Source organism: Vigna radiata, chromosome 11, assembly GCF_000741045.1.
Source record: "Vigna radiata var. radiata cultivar VC1973A chromosome 11, Vradiata_ver6, whole genome shotgun sequence".
NCBI lineage: Eukaryota > Viridiplantae > Streptophyta > Magnoliopsida > Fabales > Fabaceae > Vigna > Vigna radiata.
The window spans coordinates 12,116,260-12,142,332 of NC_028361.1; positions in this window are offsets into that span (position 1 = coordinate 12,116,260).

A 26,073-nucleotide genomic window follows, 5' to 3' on the forward strand; every position below is an offset into this window, starting at 1 on the left:
TCTTAATACGTCAAGGAACAGAAGAAGAAATAACTGAAGGCAACACTATGAACTCCCATGTGTAACAAGGGATTAGTTTGTTCAGTGATGTGATGTGAGTTATGTTAGTTTTTGGTCTTTTATTTCTTTTTTGTTTCTTTTGAGTATGTCTTAGAATGCCATTTGTTTTTTATTCCTTGTTCTGTGCCTATCCAAATGTAATATTATTTTAACAAGGAAATGAAATTTGGTTTGAATCAATTTTCAACTGCTTAATCTGTTTGATTGAATTTTGCTGTGCTGAATGGTTATTGATTCGATTGTGATATGTTAGAAGTCGATTATGCTTGATCTGTTACACACCTTTACATAATGACTTCTTTTTTATTACATTTCTTGCATAACTAAAATGCTTGATCTGCAGAAGATCTTTGACAGGTTTTTGCAGGAAAAACATTGCTTTGGAAACTACAAGTGGAATTCAACATCATTGGCAAGCAATGTATTCGACTGGGAAATTAATTCAATTGACTACATCATGACAGGGTTATAAATTCCAATTTTGGAATTTGGTTATCTTTCGATTGATTGATTACTTTATCTTGATTATCTGCAAATTATCTCTAATTTAATCTAATTATGCATATCTTGATTGAGATAATATTGTCATATTGTTGAAGTTTGTATCATTGCATAATTGAATTGTTTGATATCTTATTTTTGATACAACACTGTGTTATACTATTTGTATACTCTGATTATCTGTACTGCATTGTGCATTTGATCTGGTCTTGATATCTATGCATAATGACAGGATTTTTCTTCACATTTTTCTTGATATCTATTCATACACATTTTTCTTCACATGCCTGCATTTTAGGGGGAGTTATCTTTTACATGTGATTAAATGTGATAGGGGGAGCATCAATGCATGATATATCATTGGTCATTTTACTAATGCATCTCTGTTTGTTTGTTTTTAACAGCATATAATATCTAGAGCATTCCTTTTTTGTTAATACACAAAGGGGGAGAAGGTTTATGAATGTTTATGAAAGGGGGAGAATGTCTTCTGTTTCATATCTGCTTGATATATTGTTGTTTGGATGAGTTACAAAACAGAGTAAACAAATCTGTTTTGTATCTGATTGTGCAAACATGGTTGTTTATTAATCATGGTTGTGCATCATAAAAAAATGGCGAGATTGTTGAGATTGTTGACAACATAATATATATATATATATATATATATATATATATATATATATATATATATCACTCTGGTTTTCGATGATGACAACACATTGTTAATAACACACATATGTTGTTGTTGTGTTACATATTCGTATGCTTATGATTTGATATATTGTTGAACATGTTTCAGTGATATATTGCTATGTGAATGCATACTTTTTGAAGTTGTACTTGTGATATCCCTTCCGGATGCATTACACGTGTTTTAAAGCATGAAAACCACAAGCACGTTTGTGAACTTATAAAGTCGACTCCATTACTAAGTGAATCGACTATACTAAAATCTTTGTACAGATTTTGAGAAACAGTGCCTTGCGAGATTTTGAGAAGGAAAGAATTTCAAAATGTGCTTACTTGTTGAAGTCGACTGTGTGCGCCACATACTCGACTACATTAGTTATTTGCTTTGAAATTCTGTTATGCTCATGAATAGAAACAACTATATTTTCAAAAGTTAGTTGAGCATTGAATAGTAGGTCAACTGTATTAAATGTGTTTTTATTTTGGTTGACTGAATGCTACTGGTCTGACTTATCTGTTATAACTATCATAGCCTAGTCGACTGGATTAGTAGCACATTCGACTATAGGCGTCTGTTTAACAAAATTCTATAAATAGATGTTATCTGAAATTGTTCAGAGACTTTTGGCAATTTGATCTAATACTTTCAAATTGTGTTTTAGATTAATTCTTACAAATTACAGAGCTCCAAGAATTCTCCAGAAAGACGGTGGTGATCTTTCTTGAAGAGAGATTCAAAGGGAGAGTGATTGCGCACACATTGCTTGATCAAATATTTGTACATTGAGGCATCTTCTGATTGATCAAGATTCTTGTTGGCATCCATTGGTGATTGCTGTTTGGACCTGTTGTGATTACAGGGGATAGACTCGTGAAGTCTGGTTCACTTTAAGGATTGTTCAAAGTGGTGTTGTAGATTGCAGGAGAGGCAACATCTTACTGCAAGTCTTGCTGTGTTGTATTGGCTGTATTTTGGTTAGAGGGTTAAAGAGGAAATTTATATTTTTTACGTGGAGGTCTTCTATAAATTCTTTGTTGTAAAAACTTTGACCATTATAGTGCAATTACTTCCGAGTACAGGAAGGACACTGGATGTAGGCATTGAAGCCGAACCAGTATAAAAAACCAGTGTTTGATTTTCATTATCCCTAATCTTTTACTTACAGACGACTTTATTATCTATGCAGTCAACTACATTTTTCCGCTGCACACGAATTTTCATTACTTGCATTTCAAGAAAATTTGTAAAGTTTCATATTTTGATTTAAAGATTGCGAAAAGATTCTGATTTTAATAAACCACCAATTCACCCCCCCTCTTGGTGTAAAAAGAAGCCTACCTATTTTCAAACACTTCGTCCCTTCTGCCAAATGATATCCTTTCTGGTTCGTGTAGAGCTATTTATAACTCAGGAAAAATCACAAAATTTTGGCCCAAGCCCAATAGTCCACCGCCTAGCGGTGGCTTACCGCCCGACGGTAGGTTTGTTACTTAAAATCAGCCCTTAGCATTGATGCTTGAGCGTTGGGCAGAGAGTTCTTTGAAGAGTCCACCGTCCAACGATGGCTTCACCGCCCGACGGTGAGGTCGACACTCAAAATCACCCATCAACGTTGGCGCTTGAGTATTTGACTTAGAATCCTTCTACGTGGCTGGCGCTCAGCACTAGTCAAGCAAACAAAATGCAACTCAATCTTCCACCAATTAACACAATGGTTCAACTCATTCCATAACCAATATTTTAAAACAAGTCACCACTCAAATCAGCTCATCAACAGAATTTAATCAAGATGCACACATGCTTCATATCACCTCATTATAGTGTTCACACAATCACATAATCTCAGACAGATGCTATTCTCATGAATGATCAATTAGCCAAGCACAAATAAAATCATAGATTCATGGAATCATTCCTCACCAGACAAGGTGTTTCACTCAATCACGCAATATCCTTGAGTTAAGAGAGTCATTTAAACATTCGTATTTCAAGCACAAACTCTCTTTTTACCAATCTCACTCATTCCCAACTATCCCTTTTCTTTGCATTGAGCTTTTCTTTTCATTCTATTTTTTTCTATCTTTAATATATTTTTCATCTTTTCATGATTTTTTCAACACATTAGCTCAATGCTTATAGAATTAAGTGCCTATATAGTTAAATTCTTGTCCGTACTACATCCTGCAAACATTAGACACAAAACCCTAGAAAACATTTATTAGAACAAACAGAAATAAACATAAAAAAATATCAAGTCAAAGTTAATCAATAATCACACTACTAGAATAGTTAAACCACGAGTCCCCAATAACAGTGCCAAAAACTTGTTAAGGGTCCGACAAGTGTACTGAATCGTATCAAGTAATAATAAATGGTAAGTTCGAGTATCATTTCCTTAAAGACTCTTTGGATTAATCGTTCATGTGATATCTTGATCTTTTAAGACTTAAGAAAACAAAAATTAGGGTTTTATATGCAAAAACGAAAATTAAATATGCATGCAAAGGTTTGATCAATTGACCAAAAAGATAACGCAATTGGATTATGTATGAATGAATTATGTTGTTGGGGTTTATGATTTCATCCTAATCCACTCTTATATATTTACGAATTCGACTTAATTCTACTTCTTTATCAATGTTAATGCCACTTTCTAATTTACCCTAATCCCAATGTCTTGGTGAAAAGAGCCTACTCCTAATTACTAGTTTACTATGTCTAGTCTCCCTAGCAATTGGTCATGCATTACATAATTCACACAGAATCCTTCTACGTGTTGGCGCTCAGCGCTAGGATAGCAGTGAGCGGTGGCTGCGACTCTTCATTTGCTCACTTTTCCACCTTCTCTTGTGTCCAACTCCCTTCTACTTCAACATCCTTCATTCAATTCCTAATAAATCTTGCCAAAATAAGGGAAAACCAAGCATCAAACCATGAAAACCAACTTTGACTCTCTTATTCTCTAACTTAAGCAAATTGCATGATTTAAGTATGTGTTTAATGTCAAATTTAAGTATGAAAATAACGGTTTTTTAACCGTTATCATCCATACCAGAGAAAGAGAGAGAAAAGAGAAAAAATGGGAAAGAAGGGTGAAGAAAAAGAGTTTGGTGGAGGGGGATTGTGTGTTGTGGTTATGTATCCTATAATAAGTTTAGTGTTGGCAAACATTATGTATCTGAAGAGATTTTACTTTGAAATAATGGTCTCAATGATTTTCAAAAGTTTGCTTGACCCATTTGCCATTTCTTTTCTAAATGACACATATGTTTCATAAACTCTCCTCTAGTAATAAACAACTCAAAGATTACTTTAGGAAAAGTTATAAACATTTCAGGGTTGTCTAGCCAATGGACAAGAGATAACAGTGAAAAGATTGTCTGAACATTCAGGTCAAGAGGCAGAAGAGTTTAAAACTGAAGTTACATTGTTAGTTAAACTTGAACACAGAAATCTAGTGAGGTTGCTCGGTTTTTTGCTTTGAAAAAGAAGAAAGGATGTTAGTTTATGAATACTTACCAAATAAAAGCTTGGACTTCTTCATATTCGGTATGTGTTTCTCTAGTCTCTTTTTACTGCAAAGAAAATGTTATACTCATGTTTCATTTCACTTTTTTATGCATATCTGAGAGTTTGAACGCTTAAATTCAGATGAAAAGCGAAGGTCATCACTTACTTGGGATAAGCGGTTTGAAATCATTTTGGGGATTGCTCGAGGTGTTCTATATCTTCATCAAGATTCAAGGCTGAAAATAATTCATAGAGCTCTAAAAGCAAGCAATGTGCTCCTTGATACTACAATGAATCCCAAAATCTCAGATTTTGTTATTGGCTAGAATATTTGGAGAACATCAAATCCAAGCAAGGACAAGAAGAGTGGTCCGAACATAGTAGGTGTATTATTGTAGATATTAGCTGCCTAATTTTTGCTTTGATTTTTTATCCTCATCAATAATTCAGATTTGGCTTGGTTATAACTTTGAATGGAAAGAAGGAGAAAGTTGCATCAGGGTTGCTCAACCCATTTCTATCCCACTTGAAGGCAGCTCAAGATCAAATAGCAAAGGGTGGTTATTCAATTGTTCTTGTGCCTGGGCTTGACAGTGATGCCACATGGTTTACCAAGGGAACAATCGAAAGGTGTGGCTTTTTAGGTAGATATTTTTTTATTAATTATTCTTATCAATATATGTTCGAATCTGAGTTGAAACTGATTAGTTTATGCTTATTCACGGTTATAATTTCTTCCAGTACTCAACTCAACATGGATCTAGTATGCTATTTTGGTAGTCCTGTTTTTCATGTAATATGTACTCCAAAATTCCATTTATATTTTTTGTGTTCTTATACTTTTGAAAGTAGAGGGAAGTATTGGGATTCCTTTGAAAGTTAAACACACAGACTAAATGAATTGTAACTCTAAGGTTGTAAGCTCAAAGTTTGTCCTCGCTTCGTGAGCACTCAAGAGATATTGGAACACGTTTATATTATAGAATCTGAAATTGTAGAAACTGAAGAGGCAATTGCAATTCAAGGAAATAATTGTGTACGGATGAGCTTTGTAAGTAAATATCTAGAAATTTTTAAATTCAATGGCAGCAATTAAAGGTCTGTTTAAATTAACTTGTGTTAAGTGTCTAAATTTCCCTATTTTTCTATGTTAATATTACTTTTTTAGAATAGTTTAGCTTTTAATTTTCTAGAATTAGGTTAATTTAGTATTTTTTTCGTTAAATTTAGAGTTTTGTTAAAATACTGTTAATTTTGTCTTTTTAGTTAAATAAATAGGTTTTTAAATAAATAAGTATTTTTAGATAAAAATATTCAAGTAAATAAATAATTTTTAGGCTTTTATTTTTCTGCAGGATCAAATCTTTGAAAGCAATTGGGCTGGAATAGAATGGCTGGCTGAAATGTGCTGAGATTGATTGGGCCAAGGATGATTGGAATGAAATTGGGCTGGATGATTTCTGATGGACTGCTGATTGAACACACTACAATGTTGCTGCAAAGAGAAGAAAACCGTGTTGATGGGCTGGTTGCTGGAGTTGGGCTGAAGCCAATTTTGCTGGAAAAAAATGAAATGCAGCGTTTTGAGAGCAGCTGCCTTAGGGGTCTTTACCTTAGCAATTCATTCATGCAATAGAGAAGGCTCGAGCAAATTTAGGATTCTTCCCCAATTCTTTCAACCCTCGAGCTAGGGTTTTAGAGAACACGAGAAAGAAAGGAGAGTTGGTTCGTGTCACTTGCTCAGGAGTGCAAAGCTGAATCAGACACACGTGGGGGAAGCTGGATCGGTCAGATTCACGGTTGGAAGCACGTGCAAAGCCATCGATGGTTGGAGAAACTTTCAGAGTTAGTTGGAGAAGAGGAACCGAGAAGCTTCAAGAGTAGTTAGTGATTCATTCCCCCTTTCCCATTTTGCTTTCTTTTTCTGTTTTGGATTGTCCCCTATATAAGGGATGTTTTGTAAAGTGTAAAAACACAAGTGGTGGGTGACAGACACCGCTCTCGCTCTAGCTCTCGACTTTGCTCTAGGCTCTGGGTTCTGGGTTCCCAATTCTCTGTTTGTAGTTTAGGCTTTACCGCTTTCGTAGAAGTAGATACTTTAATTCTTGCACTGGAATTCTTGGGGGATGATCAATGGGTGACAGACTTTGGCTCTCTGGAATTTCTGGTATCTGTACTTTTGATTTCCTTTTCTTAATAAAAGTTGTTCTTTCCAATTTCAGTTTCAAGTTACGTTTCTATTTGCACTTTTAAATTTCCAGCACTGTTATTGTTTGATTCTTACATTGGTTTAGTTTTGATCTTTTATGATTTCAGTACTTGCATGATTTGGAGTAGCATTTTAGGATTTTGGATTTTGTTAGACTTGGGTTTATGTTTTGATTCTTGGTATTCTATTTTTCCGTTTGATTCCTTTATGATGCTTAGTTGATTCTAGAATTGGTTTCTGTTATTGATTTACTTTCTTTGCAATTCAAGATTTTGCACTATGATTCCAGGTCATGTTATTGAATTTTGGTTTTGGTACTTTGATATTGCACCGTAACTTTCATTGTTAGATTCTATGCTTTTAGTTTTTAGGTTTTTGATTTTTTTCTTGATTTGAATTTGAATTTGAATTTCTTCCTTTTAACTCAAGTCCTGTTTCTGTGTACATTTCAATTTTATGGATTCTTTACTGTTTGTTCAAACTGATTAGCAATTAGGATTTTCATTACAACTTGCATGTCTAGTGTTTTTGTAAATCAGTAGATCATGTTAGGCATAGAAGTTAGGTTTTATTTCTGTAATTAGGTTTCTATTTTCTTTTCATTTCATTTTCTTTCCTCTTTGAAACAGTTTATAGATTTTATATTTTTAGTTTCTTTATTTTTAATAATACAATTTTTTCTCCCCACCTAGTTTTTAGTAAATAAGTATTTAGGCTTAATTATACAATTTCTAAACTTGATAAGTACCAAGTCCACGGATTGATCCTTGGTTGACCCCTATATTACATTAGTGGGGAAATTTAAGGTTTGTTGACTTTTGTGCGACCAAAAGCCTTTCAACAACTTGTATATATGTAGGTAGAGGAAAACCAAATAATTCATGTGGAAAGCATTGAAGGGAATTTTGAAATAACAGGTACACAAATAAGTCAAAGACATATTGGTGAAGCAACTCAGACAATGACACAATGACAGAGAAGTCTAACGAATCATCTACTGCAAGCTAAAATATAAGCAACCATTATGATGTGGTGGAATTTACTATTCAATTCCGAGTCTCAGGTTGAATTAGCCTAGACCTAACCAAGACTAACCGTAATCAACTCTATCCGATGGAGGAATAAGGAATGGTGTGTATTGGAATAGAATGGGTTCCTATTTTGGCCCCAATTTTATTTTATTTTATTTATTATTTGAACATAATGTGTTCATATTAAAATGTATACACGTTGATTTTCCCCAGTGGAAACTGTTTTAGTGTTTTTCTTGCGCATTTGTATCTCTGGTTAAGACAAGGATCATAGTATTGGAAACCCCTAAAACCCCTAATACGTATTGAACTCTTCTTGCAATTGAAGTAGAGTAAGACTACATGCATCATACAAAACCTAACGTTCAATTCCAGAATTCTAATTCAATAAGGGAGAAGACTCACTAGAATAGTGTCGTTCCTAAACCCACTGCACGAACAAATATCCTACGCCCAGTACACTAACACAGCTCTAAACCAGTGCTTCAGTGACGCGATCAACACCTGCTGGAAAATGCATTTTCATGAAAATAGGGCAAAGAAGAAACGAATAAGAGAAGATGATACGCGAGGGGATGGCATGGTGACACATCAAGGTCCTATCACTCGAGGAATGATCAAGAAAATACAACAAGAGTACTCTCCAAAAGGTTCAGTACTTTTTGCTATCTTTGGATGGAAAATTGGAGATCAAGGAGATGCTACAAAGCTGCCAAAACATGGAGAGGGGTAAAAAAGACCTTTACACACATGCAGGGGTGAGATTAGCTTGATAGGGGGTGCACCAGGGAACCTTCTTAAATTAGAAATAGAAATAAACGTGTTATACATGTAGCTTCTAGAAACTTAGCACATTTAGCACATGTTTAGAAACGTGGAACATGACCCATCTTGGATGAGCACGTTTCTATCACCGGCCAAAGGGTGAAGAGTCTATAAAACTCACCTTGGCTGCACCATGTATTCACTTTTGGATAATCATAGAAAAACTCTGCTGAAATGCTTAGTCATTTTCTTCTTTCCAAGAGTCACTCCATAGCTTGTTTCTCCATTGCAACTTTCTTCCTCTTGTGGAAGTCGTCTGAGTTGTAAACACCTCTTCAAGCTAGCTTCCGTTCCATTTCTCCTTTGCTAAACACCTTCCTCCGCTGCCACCACACCAAACACTTCCCTCCAGATCTGGTTTCTGCACTGACACAGATTTGCTTCACCTCTGGCACTGTTCCATTCATTTTCCTTTAGCTGGTTCACCTCCACCAGGTTCTATTCTCACGGATCCTCAAGAGAGCATCAAACCTTGATGTATCAAGTGGTATTCAGAGCTTTGGTTGGATGATTCACGCTCCAGATAAGTTCATTTTCTTGACTGCACATTGTCATTCAATTCCACACTGTCCTTGCCTCATGAGTGTACTGTTCTATTAATTTTGATTGGTTTTTCTCTGTTTAAGTGAATGTTTGCTTCGTTCACAGTTCAATAGATGTTAGTTTTATCATTTTAATCGGTGCCTTATCTTGTTTGAAGTCTCATTCTAGCTTTGAATCAATTTCCAGTCATGTTAAGTCATGTGCAACGCTGTTGCTGTTTTTTAATTTGTCAAATCTGTTTTGTTGAATCTATTCAGCTTTGTTTTCTTTAAATTTAAACTGTGGAGCACTAGCTTACTCTATGTTGATCGAGAAAGCAATGGAAACTCATCTAGCTTTGATCGTTTGGGTAAAAAGCAGTGCCAAGTAGTTGATTCCATATCAGATCTGTACTGAAACTGTGAAAATCTGTTTCTGCTTCTTTTTGCTGGTTTACGTTCTGCATTGATTTAATCCAGTTTTTGTAGCTACAAATCTTATGTTCAATGGAGTGATGAGTATCTAAAAATAACTCAACAGATTATCATCACAAATTTATGATTTGAAATAGCTAAAGTACTGTAAAATTCTGGATTAAACCCTGCATTTTGTCATGAGTTCTGTTTGGTAGTTTGGCACCGTGCTACATATCATTGACTACATCCTAGGACTTATAACATCCACTAGCTTGAATCTCTAAAGCTAGATCTTGAGTTGGGATCCATTATTTTCATCAAATTGTTGGCCTGCATAATCTTTGCATCCATTAAATTTGTTTCACGTGTTGCAACATAGTGAATTCTGCATAAATTGGCAACTCAAGTGGTGAAATTAAGCATATGCTGTATTCTGTGCATCTAACACCTCTAGAAAACTTTGTTTGGTCATTTGAAATGTGCCTAAACTGATTTATTGGCCATACTTGCACAAATGCACAAAATCATCATATCACTTCCTTATTTTGCTTGAAATCATCAACTAGAACATTCATTATCCTAATACAGTTGTTTTACATTGATTTGGTTGATTAAACACCTGTAGTAAGTGAATCAAAGCTGGCATTTACTGTTCATATGGTCAGATTTTCAAATATGCTTGGTCTCACTACCTAGAACACATTAATTGACCATCACTCTTGGCTTAGTGAAATTCTGTTGTAGAAAGTTTCTTGGCTGCATCACTGGTTGAACATCACTCTTTACATCATATAAACTTGCTGGAAATCATAAAATAGAATATTACAGTAGCATTGCTGTTTTCCAAATTTCCAGCCAGCAAAAATATTGCATACAACTTTGATATGCATATTAGACTGAGTTGAGTATTGAATTGAGTGTTTGGGATTGGCAAAACTGGGATCATTTCTGCATAGTCATTACTGTCATTGTACCGTTCCAATCAAATTTAAAAAGCTTTAAATCCCGCAATCCAATTTGCAACCGTGACAGCAAAGGTAGAATTACAAAATTCTGTTTTCTTTGAGTCATTTCATCAAACAGTTTGCCAAATTTTGTGAATTCACTATTACATCCTATACACTGCTGCGTACTTTGTTTTATTGTTTTTAAAAATCCACTTTAGAGCATATCTTAAGTTCCTTTTGGAGTGCTACCTCTGTTCATAGCCTTAATTGATAGTTTGTCATTGATTGAACTTCTTGCACTGAAACTGTTTGAAAAAATGACAGCAGTGCAAACTGGTAGTCAATTTTGATTAATACAGCAGAGTGTGATCTGTAACGCTATTTACATTGTTGAATTGGTGTTTATAGCTCAGAACATTCATCACACAGAGGGAGCATCAAAAGGAAGTTCATTGTTTGAGAAACAAGTGTATGAAGTTGGCTCATGGACAAGGATACACGTGCCAAAACAACAGCAGAGATTAATCCATACAGCAACAGAATCTTTGCTTCATACAGCAGTAGTTGACAGCAGAATTTCCATCACTTGTAGCTGAGAGTTTAGTGTGAATTGAACCAATTCACCCATTGTTTCCGAGAAGCTATAGCTGCCTACATCTTTTACTTCTTTTTTTCAATTCATTTACTTTTCATTTCATATAATCTTTCTTTGTAAGAGTTCATTTGTTCTTTGGTGTGTAAGGGCCATTTCAAGCAAGTGAAGTGGAAGAGCTCATAAGTGTTCTTCCCTCATTTGTTAACTTGACTTAAAAAGTCTCACCACCTTAAAATTGGTAGACGGTGAGTGTGTCTTAGATCCAACGTCTAAGCCTCACCTAGGAGACCTCACCTTTATTTTCCTTTTCCTTTCAAGTTTCCATATCCTTCCATGATTTTTGTTAAGTTTCCACATTCGCATAGGAATTATTAGGGTCCGTGTTTAGAGTTTAGGTTTGTTCTTTGAGTTAGCTTGTGTCTCCATATATTTAGTGAATTTAGAAGTGATTTTGATTTAAAGACTCTTAGTAAGTAACTAGGGACATATTTGGCAAGGCAAGACTTGGTACTTAAGCGACTTACACAGTCCACCTCTCTTACCTGGAATATTGTCCTCAAGTGAAATCTCTTAGTCATTATCTCAAGAAAACTTTTAAGTTCATAAAATGTCTGGAAGACATTCACCTAGGATTAATGAGGAACCTAAAGATCAATTTTGTTTTCAAACTCTTGTCAATCAACTCACTGAGATTGAAAGGAAAATAGGGCAAGAAAATATTCAAAGAGAATTACACAATGCCATGGTCACTAATGAGTTGAAAATGTTGAGAGATGAACAAGCTCAATATAGAGAGAGAAGTATGAGTGGAGAGTGACAAAGTGAACAAGAACCTTTAGGAGTAGGAGATTATTATCCTTCTTCATCAAGAAGGCATAGGCGGGAATTTGAAACTCCCCCTCCTCCTAAAGAAGTCAATGTGGTATTGCCTCATTTTCATGGAAAAGATAATATTGAGGCTTACCTAGATTGGGAAATGAAGGTAGAACAAATCTTTGCTTGTCAACAAGTGTCGGAGGAAAGAAAAGTCTCACTTGCTACTATTAGCTTTCAAGGGTATGCAATGTATTGATGGACTGCTCTAGTCAAAGAAAGAATTAAACAACTTCCTCCCATAAAGTATTGGAATGAGCTCACAACTGCTCTCAAGAAAAGGCACATCCCTTCTTACCATAAGAGGGAACTCATGGATAAGCTCCAAAGGTTGCAACAAAAGTCTATGTCTGTTGAACAATATAGACAANAGATGGAGCTATATATAATGAGAGCAGGAATCACAGAGGCAGAAGAAACTACTTTAGCTAGATTTTTTAGTGGGTTGAATCTGGATATAAGGGATAAAGTTGAACTTCTACCTCATAGAGATTTGAATGAACTTTTTCAAATGTGTATAAAGGTAGAACAACAAAATTTGAGGAAAATATCTGCCAAGAGATTTGCATCTCCCTTTGAACAGAAAATTACCAAAGCAAAAGAACCCCTCAAACCTCTAGCCAAGATAGTTGAAAGACCCCATAAAGAGTCTTCTTCACACAATCGCACAAGTGAGATAAAGTGTTTCAAGTGTCTTGGTAGGGGTCATGTAGCTGCTCAATGTCCTACTAAGAGAACCATCATTCTCAAGGAAAAGGACATTTATAGTAGTGAAAGTGAATCCCCTACTAGTGAAAATGAGGATGAGACAGAAAAAGAAGAGGAAGTGTTTGCAGATGAGGGTCAACTTCTCATGTTGAGAAGGGTGCTCAACAGTCAACCTAGTCTAGAACATTTATCACAAAGAGAGAACATCTTCCATACTAGATGTAAAATTCAAGAAAAACATTGTTCTCTCATCGTTTATAGTGGTTCTTACTGCAATTGTTGTAGTACAAGGTTAGTTGAGAAGTTGAAGCTTGATGTAATACCCCATCCTAAACCTTACAAACTTCATTGGCTAAATGAAGATGGGGATATCACAGTCAAGACTCAAGTGAAGCTAGCTTTTTAAGTTATTTGTGATATAGTTCCCATGGAAGCTTGCCATATGTTATTGGGGAGACCATGGCAATTTGATCATAATACTATACACCATGGTCTAACCAATACAATCACAATACACAAAAAGGATAAGAAATTTGTGCTTCACCCTTTGACTCCTGCCCAGGTGGTGCAGGATCAAGCACAAATGAAGTCCACAAGGGACCAAGAAAAGGAACAAAAGAGAAAAAAAGGATCAAAACAAAAGAAAGAGGGTTGTGAGTCTAGTGTTCCTTCCAAGGTTACTCAACATGAAGTCCTTTTAAATAAAAAAGACTTTAATTAATACACTTCAAGTTGAGCAACCTTCATATCTTCTTCTTTGTCAAGGAACACTCACATGCACATCTAGTGATTCTAAGACTTCTACTCTATCTCCTCCAATACAAAAACTTTTGAAGGAATTTAATGATCTATTTCCCAAAGAAATTCTAATTGGGCTTCCACCTTTAAGAGGGATAGAACATCAAATTGATTTCATTCCAGGGGCAACTCTTCCTAATAGGCCTGCCTATAGGACCAATCCCCAAGAAACAAAAGAGATTGAGTCACAAGTTCAAGAATTACTAGATAAGGGTTTGGTTCAAAAGAGTCTAAGTCCATGTGTTGTACCTGTGTTGTTGGTGCCAAAAAAGATGGAAAGTGGCGCATGTGTTGTGATTGTAGAGCTATCAACAACATTACAATAAAGTACAGACATCCCATCCCTAGACTTGATGATATGTTGGATGAATTACATGGGGCTCAAATTTTCTCAAAAATAGATCCTAAGAGTGGATATCATCAAATTCGAATTAAAGAAGGAGATGAATGGAAAACTGCTTTTAAGACTAAGTTTGGATTATATGAGTGGCTAGTAATGCCTTTTGGTCTTACAAATGCCCCAAGTACATTCATGAGAATTATGAATCATGTTTTAAGGGATTACATTGGGAAGTTTGTAGTTGTTTATTTTGATGACATTTTGGTCTATAGTCAAGATTTGCACAACCATGAAAAACAATTGAGAGTTGTTTTAACAATTCTTAGGACCAACAAATTGTTTGCAAATCTTGACAAATGCACTTTTTGTGTTGATAGTGTCATTTTTCTAGGCTTTGTGGTCAATAAAAAAGGGGTTCGTGTTGACCCTGAAAAAATAAAGGCTATCCAAGATTGGCCTCCTCCAAAGAATGTAGGAGAAGTTAGGAGTTTTCATGGATTGACAAGTTTTTTTATAGAAGATTTGTACCTAACTTCTCTAGTCTAGCTTCACCTCTCAATGAGTTGGTGAAAAAGGATGTTACATTCATTTGGGGAGATAAGCAACAAAAAGCTTTTGAACTACTCAAAGAAAAGCTCACCCAAGCACCCATTCTAGCTCTTCCCAATTTTTCCAAAACATTTGAGTTAGAATGTGATGCTTCAGGACTTGGAATAGGTGCAATATTATTACAAGAAGGACACCCCATTGCCTACTTTAGTGAAAAACTTCATGGGGCTTCTTGTAACTATCCCACCTATGATAAGGAACTTTATGCTCTTGTTAGGGCTCTTCAAACTTGGGAACATTACCTTGTTTCCAAGGAGTTTATCATTCATAGTGATCATGAATCACTAAAATATTTGAAGAGTCAACACAAGTTACAAAAGAGGCATGCTAAGTGGTTAGAATTCATTGAACAATTCTCTTATGTTATCAAATACAAGAAAGGTAAATCCAATGTTGTGGCGGATGCCCTATCAAGAAACATTAATCTTTTAGCCACATTGGGAGCTCAAATTCTTGGGTTTGATAACATAACTGAGTTGTATTCACAAGATCCTGAATTTTCTCATATGTATGAAGAATGTCTCAACAAATTTCAAGGAGGTTTTTATGTGAGAGAGGGATATCTTTTTAAAGAAGGAAAAATTTGTATTCCTCAAGGATCACATAGGAAGCTCCTTGTCAAAGAGACACATGAGGGAGGATTAATGGGACATTTTGGGGTAGAGAAGACTCTTCGCATGTTAAAAGAAAAATTCTTTTGGCCTCACATGAGAAGGGATGTTCAAAGGCATTGTTTTAAGTGTATCACTTTGATAACTCTCAAATTTTCCCTATTTTTCTAGTCTTAGAAGTTTATTTTAGTACATTTTAGTTTCTTTTTCTATAGAATTAAGTTAGTTTAGTATTTTTTTCTTTAAATTTAGAGTTTTGTTAAAATAGTGTTAATTTTGCCTTTTTAGTTAAATAAAATAGGTTTTTAAATAAATAGATATTTTTCCTTTTTAGAAACAAATATTTTGAGAATGAAAATAAAAATTTCTTTTGTTGTTATAGACTTTTAGTTTTTTTTGTTGTTTATTTTTTTTCGTTATTTCTTTTTGCAGTATTAAACCTGATCCAAGGGGGCCACAAATCTGGCCAAGGCTGGTGCTGAAATGGGCCGAAGTAATATGGCCAGTGCTTGTGGACTAAAGCCATTTTGGGTAGCAGATTAATGAAACGTTGCGTTCAAGCAGCTGTATGTTTACTGAAGGAGTATACCCGTGAAGAGGGTTTCATTTCTCCAAATTAGAAGCAATTGGAGTTAGGGCTCACAAAGAAGATTTTCCCCAAATTCTCTAAACTCTCAATCTAGGGTTTGAGGTCCAGCAAGAGGGGATCAGTCCGATGAAGCAAATCCAAATTGGTGCAACCAGGGAGTTACTACAAGGAGTGATTGAGAGCATAACGAGCAATCTGATAAGCTCTTTCCTGTCTTTTCTTTTTCATAGTTTTAAATATTTTCTAGTAGGTAGAATAATCTTAGGTAGTATAATAAATAGTAAAGTAGAACATATGTTGTTTTTCATCAAAATATAGAAAATAAATTTTGACTTGTGGCCAATCTAAACAACTTTTCTTTTCTTTTAGTTTTTTAATTTTAGTTTTTTGTGTTTTTTCTAATTCTGTTATGTACATATCTTGTTCAATCTGTGTTCTTCTCAATTCCATTTTTTTTGTATAAATCTGATTTCTAAGTTGTTTTCATTTTGATTTATGTGTTGTAAATAACTGTATATACCTGTGCTGTTTAGGAGCCTTTCTTACTCACACATTGAGGACAATGTGCCTCCTAAAGTGTGGGGGTGAGAAGGTATAGTTTTAATTGTTGTTTTTCCTCTGATATAGCTCTGTTAGTATGAATTTTGTAGTAAAAATAGGCGTTAAATTTTTTTTTTTCTGAGGTAATTCTTGTTTAGTTTTAGTCTGTTTGAATTGGTAAATACTTAGCTTAGGTAGTATAAATAGCTATTTTTGTTTCAGTATAGAGAGTATTAGTTCTAGTTTGTTGGTGATACTGTTATAACATGTTTTAGAAGTAGATTTTTAGAATTCTATATTTCATGTTCTTGTTTTAGCTTCTGTATAGTTTTGTTGCACATATTAATAGTATTGTTGTAGTTTTAGTAACTGGTTTAGCTTGCTTATTCTGCTGCAACCTTAGTTTTATCATTTGCCTAAGGTTTTCTTCCCTTACAGATTCTGTTTAGGAATTTTATAAGTTCTTTGTTTTTCAATCTGTTTTAGATAGTTTCTAGTGTTGTTTAGGATAAATTCTTTGAACAGTTTTTGTAAATAGAACTAAGTAGATGTTTCTTTCTTTTGAATTTTTGTTTTAGCTTTCTTTACTAGATTCATGTTCTGTTTTAAATTTTACTAGTTGGTCTTAGCTGCTTATAATTTCTAGCCTCTTTTTAGCTTTTAAATAGAAACTTCTTTAGGATTCTTGTTGTTTCTAGGCCCTGTTTGAGTTTTCATTAGGAATTTATTAGGCTTATTTTGTTCATAGTTTCTATACTCGTTTTAGGTCTGTTTCTATTTTTACTTCCTTGATCTAGGTTTTGTTTCAGTTTCCAAATAGGTTTTGTTCTAAACTTTCTGTTTCTAGGTTCTGTTAGCTTCGTAGGTTTTCTTCTCCATTCATTGTTACTGTTTAGGATTTCTTTTAGGCTTTCTTTCTTTTAAATGAATTTGTTCTAGTTTAGCCTAGGTTCTTTCAGTACATAGGATACTTTTAGCTTGTACAGGTTGTGTGTAGTTTAGGTCATTCTTTTAGGTTCTGTCTTGTGCTCTTATTCATCCTTTGCTATTTTAATGAATTTCTCAGTTTCATTTTTGTAAATTAGAACTGCTAATGTAATTCTTTGCTTTATATTCAAGTAGAAGTAGTCCTAGCTTTGGTTTTTGCATCTGAGTTTAGTTTAATTAAGGCATTTTTGCATAAAAGAGGGTAGCATATCAGTTTTGGCACTTTATTAACCTGGAGAGATTTTGGGCCAATTTTTTTGTCTTTCTTGTGTGATTTCATGCATGTTTGATTTTCATTCTGATTTTGCATTGATTCTTTGTGAAAAGCTTGCTCTTAGTGGACTCTAGACATGATTTAGGCATTGTTTCTTGCCATCCATAACCATTTAGTTTTATCATTTCAGTTCTGACCATTGTACCTTAACTTTGAGCCTTAGCCATTTTCTTTGTTTCCATTCAGTACAAGCCATTTTTCACCCCATCATTACCCAACTTGTAGAAATCTGAGAGGGATGGAGGATGTAGGAACTCAGTGAGTGCAAAAGAGAAAAAGAAAGGCCAAGAAGAAAAAAAAAAACAAATCTGGTTGTGATAAAAAGAAAAGAAAAGAGCGGGTCTGGAAAAGAGAAAAATAGCAAAAGAATGAAAAATGAGACCTGACAGTGTGTGAAAACCAGATTGAAAGAAAAAGAAATTGGATTGGCCAATAGTGAAACATAAGAGTGCACTGAGTTCTGAGTTCTTCCCTCTTGTTCACAGTTTCTTCATTTCCATTTAGCCTTGTATTTTCTAACCTTTCATACCATTACATTACAAGCCAACAAAGTCCTTTTGATCTTGATGAAACCATGAGCTGAGCACTATCACTTAGAGTCCTTTCAAAGTTAAGAATAGAGGTTGACATGTGATGAAGGAGTGAAACAGGATGAGCCTAAACACTTGAGTGAATATGAGTGTAAACACTTCCAGTGAGGCTGAAACTGACTTACGCTTTTCTGATTATGTTCCTTGCTGAATTTGGCTGAATTAAGTTGTTTTATCACTTGCTGGATTGCTGATACTGGTGTTTAAAGTTGAGAATTATGATTGTGCAGTTTTTGCTTGAATGATATGGCTGAGAAATGAATGAACTGGCAGGATTAGATAAGCTGTGAATAGATCCAATGTTTTTAAGTTTTGTTGGGAATCTTTCATTGTGTAGTTTGAGTCTTTGGTCTTTGTTTTGATTTCAGTTTTCCCTGCCCAGGAGGGCAGTTCCTAAAGTGTGCGGGTGTGATAACTCTCAAATTTTCCTTATTTTTCTAGTCTTAGAAGTTTATTATAATACATTTTAGTTTCTTATTCTATAGAATTAGGTTAGTTTAGTATTTTTTTTCTTTAAATTTAGAGTTTTGTCAAAATAGTGTTAATTTTGCCTTTTTAGTTAAATAAAATAGGTTTTTAAATAAATAGATATTTTTCCTTTTTAGAAACAAATATTTTGAGAATGAAAATAAAAATTTCTTTTGTTGTTATAGACTTTTAGTTTTTTTTGTTGTTTATTTTTTTTCGTTATTTCTTTTTGCAGTATTAAACCTGATCCAAGGGGGCCACAAATCTGGCCAAGGNTGGTGCTGAAATGGGCCGAAGTAATATGGCCAGTGCTTATGAACTAAAGCCATTTTGGGTAGCAGATTAATGAAAGGATGCGTTCAAGCAGCTGTGTGTTTACTGAAGGAGTATACCCGTGAAGAGGGTTTCATTTCTCCAAATTAGAAGCAATTGGAGCTAGGGCTCACAAAGAAGATTTTCCCCAAATTCTCTAAACTCTCAATCTAGGGTTCGTGGTCCAGCAAGAGGGGATCAGTCCGATGAAGCAAATCCAAAGAACGACAGCCCAAAAAGGGGAACAACCCAAGATGTTGATCGGTCAGAATGGAGGTTGGAAGCACGTGCTAAGCTTGAACGGTTTGAGAACCTGGTCAGAGTCAGTTGAAGGATATTCAAGAAGCTTCCAAGTTTGTTTCAGATTCTTTCCCCTTTTCCCCATCTTTTCATCTTTTCTATTTATGTTTTCTCCTATATAAAGGAGTCTTGTAAAATAGAATAGGTACGTGCACTGGGTGACAGGCAGTGTGCTTAGTTTAGATTTTCAAATTCTCTCGCCTTAGTTTTAGAATTTATCAGCTTTTGTAGAGTAAATACACTGTTCTTCGATTTTGGATTTCATCGAGATGCGAGGGTGACAGGCCGTGATTTTCGGTGATTTCTGGTATCTTGTATTTTGATTTCAGCTTTCAATAAAATTTCTCTTTTTGATGTGTTTCTTTCTACATTCTTCATTGTTATGGTTTCAATTTACTCTTTTGCCAATTTAATTTCAAGTCTTGTTAGTTTAGGATTCTTATCTCTTACCTTTATGTTTCTCGTGCCCAATTCAATTAGTTTCTCTGCACTTTAAGTTTTTTATGTTAGTAGTTGTTGTCTTTGGTTAAAGCTATAATTCTGAGTTAGATATGCATAGGATTAGATGATTGAATGAGAATTACCATCTTAAGTTCTATGAACTAAAAAGACCCCAAAGAGGGCTTGACTTCTCAAAATGTCTTTCTGAGAGTAATTGAGATTCTTTTGTCCAGCCTAATGCACATTTGTCTCTAAATTTTGCTTTTACCTAAGGTTCTTATTTTGTTATTAGGATTTTTAGTATTTCTGATTGATTGGATTTTAGGTTCGTTTAGTTTAGATGTTGAATTCCCTTATTTTCTTTTATTCGTTTCTGATACTTGAAGATTCAAATTCCTTGCATTTAGTTTTTTGTTTCTTTCTAGGTCATGTATATGATAGTGTGAATTGGTTGATCATATTTTTCATGCATTCAGAGTATATGTTTTCTTTGCATTCATTTACAGTATTCAATTTTACTTTCTTTTGCATATTTTAGTCATATCATTCATAGGTTTAGGTCTTGTTATTGCATTGCAGTAGTGTTCATCACTTTGGGTTTTTCATAAATGGATAGTTTTTCATTATAGTATAGATACCATTCTAATTCTGTTTTAGTATAATCATTCCTTCATATTATTTCTTTTATTTTTAAATTTCATTTTATTTTCCCCACCTAGTTTTAGTTTTGTTTTTTTTTTAATAATAAGGTTTTAATTCTACAATTCTATCTTAATAAGTACCAAGTCCTTTGATTAGACCCTAGGTTGCCCCTATACTACATTATTGGGGAATTTAGGTTTGTTGAGCTTTAATGCGACTAAAAAGCTTTTCAACACACTTGTTTGGAATCAAAATCTAAATCAATGCCTCATGGACTTTACACTCCTTTGCATGTTGCTTCCACCCCTTGGGAAGAAATTAGTATGGATTTTGTATTAGGACTTCCTAAGACTGCTAGGGGTTTTGATTCTATATTTGTGGTAATGGACAAATTTAGCAAAATGGCTCATTTTATACCTTGCCACAAAATAGATGATGCAAGCAACATTGCAAAGCTATTCTTTAGAGATGTGGTTAAACATCATGGTGTACCTAAAGTCATAATTTCGGATAGAGATACTAAATTTCTTAGTCACTTTTGGAGAACCTTATGGTCTCGACTAGGGACTAAGTTATCTTTTTCTACTACTTGCCATCCTCAAACAGATGGTCAAACCGAAGTAGTAAATAGATCTCTCTCCACATTATTAAGGGTAGTTCTAAAGGGAAATCACAAATCTTGGGATGAGTACCTTCCTCATGTAGAGTTTGCTTACAATACAGTAGTTCATGGAACTACTAAAATTTCTCCTTTTGAAGTTGTCTATGGTTTCAACCCTTTAACACCTATGGATTTAATATCTCTTCCAACTTCTTTTGATTTTGTTCATCAAGAAGAGGTATCTAAATCTAAGTTTATCAAAGAATTACATCAAAGGGTTCGTGATCAAATTCAACAACAAAATGAGAAATATGCCAAAAAGCATAATAAAGGAAAAAAAGAGTTGATCTTCAATGAAGGTGATCTAGTTTGGATACATCTTAGGAAGGAAAGGTTTCCTCAACTAAGAAAATCCAAACTCAATCCTCGAGGAGATGGACCTTTTAGAGTGATACGGCAGATAAATAACAATGCTTATCAAATAGATCTTCCGCCATCTTATGGAGTCCATTCTACCTTTAATGTATCTGACTTAAACCTTTTGCAGGTTATGATTCTGATCAAGAAAGGGGGAAAAGGTGGCAAGAAAAACAAAGATTCACTGGACCAGCAAGGTGAAGAGTCCAGTGAACCTGGAAAGACGAAAAATCAGAAGAAGGGTGACTGGAAATTTGACAAAAAGAAGGTAAATGTTATAATTGTCAAAAGCTTGGTCATTTTGCCAAGGATTGTTGGAGTGGTGAAGGTGCCAAAAAAAAAAACGCAGAAAAGGGCTAATCTAGCCCAAGAGGAGGAATCAGATGAGGAAGTAGTGATGTTGATGGCTAGAACAGAAGAAGACTTGTCAGAAGATGATGTGTGGTATCTTGTCTCTGGGTGTTCTACCCATATGACAGGTAGAAAAGATTGGTTTGTGGGAATCAAGGAGGCTGCACAGGGAAAAATCCAGTTAGCTGATGACAGAAGAATGAAAGCAGATGGGTCAGGCAGGGTTGTTCTGAGAGATGCAGGGGGAAAATAAGTAGTAATTGAGGAGGTACTGTATGTACCAGGGCTGAAATCAAACTTGTAGAGCTTGGGACAGCTACTGTAGAAGGGGTATGTGATGAAAATAGATAATGAATGTCTCAGCATTTTTAATCAACAGAAAAAGATGGTAGTACAGGCCCAGTTGTCACAGAATCGTACTTTTAGAGTGGTGATGAGTGTAGTAAAGCACCAATGCTTAGGATGAATGGGTTTGGCATTTGCGGTTTAGGCACTTGAACTTTAAGGATTTGTCTCTGTTAGGACAGAAGAAGATGGTGAATGGGTTGCCTAAGGTTGAAATTCCAGACACAGTGTGCAAGGAGTGTGTCTAATGCAAGCAGACAAGGGGCAGGAAGAGTACAACAGGGTATATTTTCTTTGTTGATGGATCTCCTATTTCCTGGAGTTCTAGAAAAGAATCAGTGGTGGCATTGTCATCGTGTGAGGCAGAGTACATAGCTGCCTGTGAAGCTACACGTCAAGCTGTTTGGCTGGAATTCCTGTTGAAAGGGCTGAAGGTGGAATTGGCTGAAAAGGTAAGGTTTCTTGTTGACAACAAGTCTGCCATTGACTTAGCTAAGCATCCTGCATCTCACGGCAGGAGCAAGCACATTGAGACCAGATTTCATTACATCAGAGAACAGGTCAGCAGTGGAAGGTTGGAGGTGATACACTACAGATCCAAAGACCAGTTAGCAGATGTTCTCACCAAAGCTCTCAAAGGCGAACGCTTTCTGACACTCAGAAAGCATATCGGTATTTTTCGAGTGGAGATCGGTGATATCAGTGAAGATCGCACCAGGAGGAGGGCAAAAACCTAAGGTTTTTGCCGGATCAAGTGAGATCGGGCCGGAACAGTGAAGATCGGCCAAGAAGAAGGGTTTTTCTCCGATTTAATCGGTGAAAAATGGTTTCAAGCTCAAAAGGAGACGTTTTTACCGATTTTAATCGGTGGAAAACACTCAAAATCGAAGGAGGAGTTGTTTTTACTGATTGTTTTTTTAGAAAAACTTGTTCGTGTAGTGTTTTTGTTTAGGAGGAGTGTTGAGAGTAAACAAAAACGCACAGTTTTCAGTTCATGTTCAGATCATATAAATACTGTAAACATGTTCATTTTTAATAAGATTCACAGAGTATTATACAGTACCTTTTGCTTTCTCTGTTCTCCGTGTTGTGCTGTTACCTTTCATTCTGTGAGTGGCGTGCTTTCCCGTCGGTGGTCAGTGGTGGTGTGCTGGAGGAACCCTAGCAGAGAGCGTGTCTCTGCGTCTCACTCTAGAAACTTCAAGTCTACATTTTCTCTTTCCTGGCACGTGGAGTTTCTGCATTATCATATCAAAAGTTTGGTTTGGGTGTTTTACGTTTTTATCCTCGATGTTAATAGGCTGCACATGGTAATAAGTTGCAGATTGGCTAGTTGGATCAGAACTAAAATTGGATTCCAAATTAGTGATACGTATTGTTTTGAGAGCAGCTGCCTTAGGGGGTCTTTACTTTGGCAATTCATTTGGTAGAGAAGAGGATATTCTCTCGAACATTTGAGAAGAAAGAAAACCTTCAGAGCTCAGGTAGAGCGAGAAGAGAGCTGACTTCTGCGAACCCGCTCGAAGATGGAAGATGTTGACCGTGAAGAGGATCAAATGGCTGGAAAAGAAGAAAGGTTGATCGTCCGTTGAGAAGTGAAGTGTGAATCATCCAAGCTGCGAAGGTTCCTTTTCCCATTTCCCTCTTTCGTTTTTCACCCTATAAAAAGGGGTTTTACCATGTAAACATTTTTTTAGACTTTCACAGAGACAAGACACGGATATTTCCATTTTACGTTTTTAGTAGATAGAGCGACGCGAGTTCTAGGATTTTATCGCGTTTTCGGTGGCTTCGACTTTGTTGCATTCTCGCTCGCCTTTTGTTCGGTATATTCTCGTGTAATCCTTGTTTTCTTGTGAATAAAATTTCTTCTGTGATGTTTCCATGTGATGAGCATTTGATAATTTTGTTGTGTTGATTTTTTCCTTAATTCCGTTTTTCTTGATTGATGATGTGAGAGTCGTTTCTTGTTTTGATTTAAGAAAATTTTGATTTGGACTTTGTAACTCTACAGTTAAAATTCCTTAAGGAATTACATGACTCCACAGTAAGCATGACTTTTCGAGATGTCTTCTCGAGTTGGAGATGAGTCCAATCAAAGAAAAATCTGATTTAGACTATGTGACTCCACACATTAAGAATTCCTTAGGGATTTGCACGACTCCACAGTGAGCATGACTTACCGAGATGTCTTCTCGAGTTTGGAGATGAGTCTAATGAAGAAAAAAATATTATAATTCATGTTTTGTTTCTGTCATTTTATTTTAGTTAGAGTTTTGTATTTGGTGATGATTAGAAACTTGACTTAGGAGTTGAATTTGTTGTGATTTGGTATAGTAAGTAGACATTTACCCAATCTAGGTTCTGATTTGGAACATAAATACCACACAGTAGGTATAATTATCCATGATGTCTTCTTGAGTGGTAAATGACTACTTTTCTACACTAATTTTGGCACTTTTGATTCTGATTCATGGTTTTAATCAACCAATCTGTTTCTACTCATTAGCTTAGGTGTTTTAGGTTATAATGTTAAAATTTTGCTTCTGCTTTAATGTCTTGACCATTTCTTTTGATATTTTGCTGATTGTATTGTAAATTTTGTTCCTTAGATTTTGATTTCTTATTCATTGTTTTACTTCCAGTTCATTTCATTGTTCATTCTCTCTTACTTTCATTTTAAACAGATTTGATTTCTTTTTTCTTTAAATTTTCTTTTCCCTACCTGTTTAGTAGTTAGTAAATAGTGAATAAATACAAGATTAAACTTTACACTTTAGACTTAATTATAGTTGAGTCCTTAGATTGATACCTAGGTTGTCCCTATACTTCATTAGTAGAGAAATTTAGTTTTTCTGATTTTAGGCAACAAAAACCAGTTTAACAGCTATTTATTGATATATTTTAAATTATTAATTTAAAAAAATAAAATTAAATAGTTATAGATATCGCTTATTTAAAAAAGCGCTATCTATTGTTATAGTTATAGATAGCGCTTGTTTAAATTAGCGCTATCTATTGTTCCGCACATTAATAGATAGCGCTTAATGAAAAAAGCGCTATCTTTTGAGCGCTATTTATATCTAATTTTGTAGTAGTGATTCTTTGCACAAGATAGGATTAGTTGATCCAAAGATAATGTCATCAACATAAATTTTAACATAGAGCTTATCTTTATTTGAATTTTTAATGAAGAGAGTTGAGTCAACTTTACCCCTGAAGAATCCCTTCTTTAACAGAAATTCACTTAAGCGCTCATACCATGACCATGGTGCTTGCTTCAACCCATACAAAGCCTTTTTGAGCTTGTAGACATAATCTGGATGTTCAAAATCCTCAAATCTTGGTGGCTATTCCACATAAACTTCCTCCTTAATATATCCATTTAAGAAAGCACTCTTGACATCCATTTTTATAGCTTGAATTTCATCACAGAAGCAATAGCAAGAAGAATTCTTATTATCTCCAGTCTAGCCACAAGTGCATATGTTTCATCATAATCGATTCCTTCCTCTTGGCAGTAGCCTTTCGCAACTTCTAACTTTGTTTTTTATGATTTTACCTGAATCATCCATCTTATTTCTGAAAACCCATTTTGTGCCTATGACCTATAGGTAATTTGTTCTTGGTACTAGCTCCCACACATTATTCCTTTTAAACTGATTTAGTTCATCTTGCATGGCCATCATCCAATTCTCATCTGCAAGTGCATCTTCAACCCTTTTTGGCTCAATTTTGGAAACATAAGAAACATTCATGCAAAATTGATTAAGTTGTCTTCTGGTTGAAACCCCTCTCATGATATCACCAATTATGTTGTCTGTTGAGACATTTTTAGAACTCTCCATTCTTTAATCGGTTATGTTCTAGGAGAATCGAGTACATTTTAAGAGTTTTCTTCTTCAGGATTTTCCTCATTTTCTTCTTCTTCTCCAGTAGAGTTATCAGCTTCAATAGACTTCCTAGT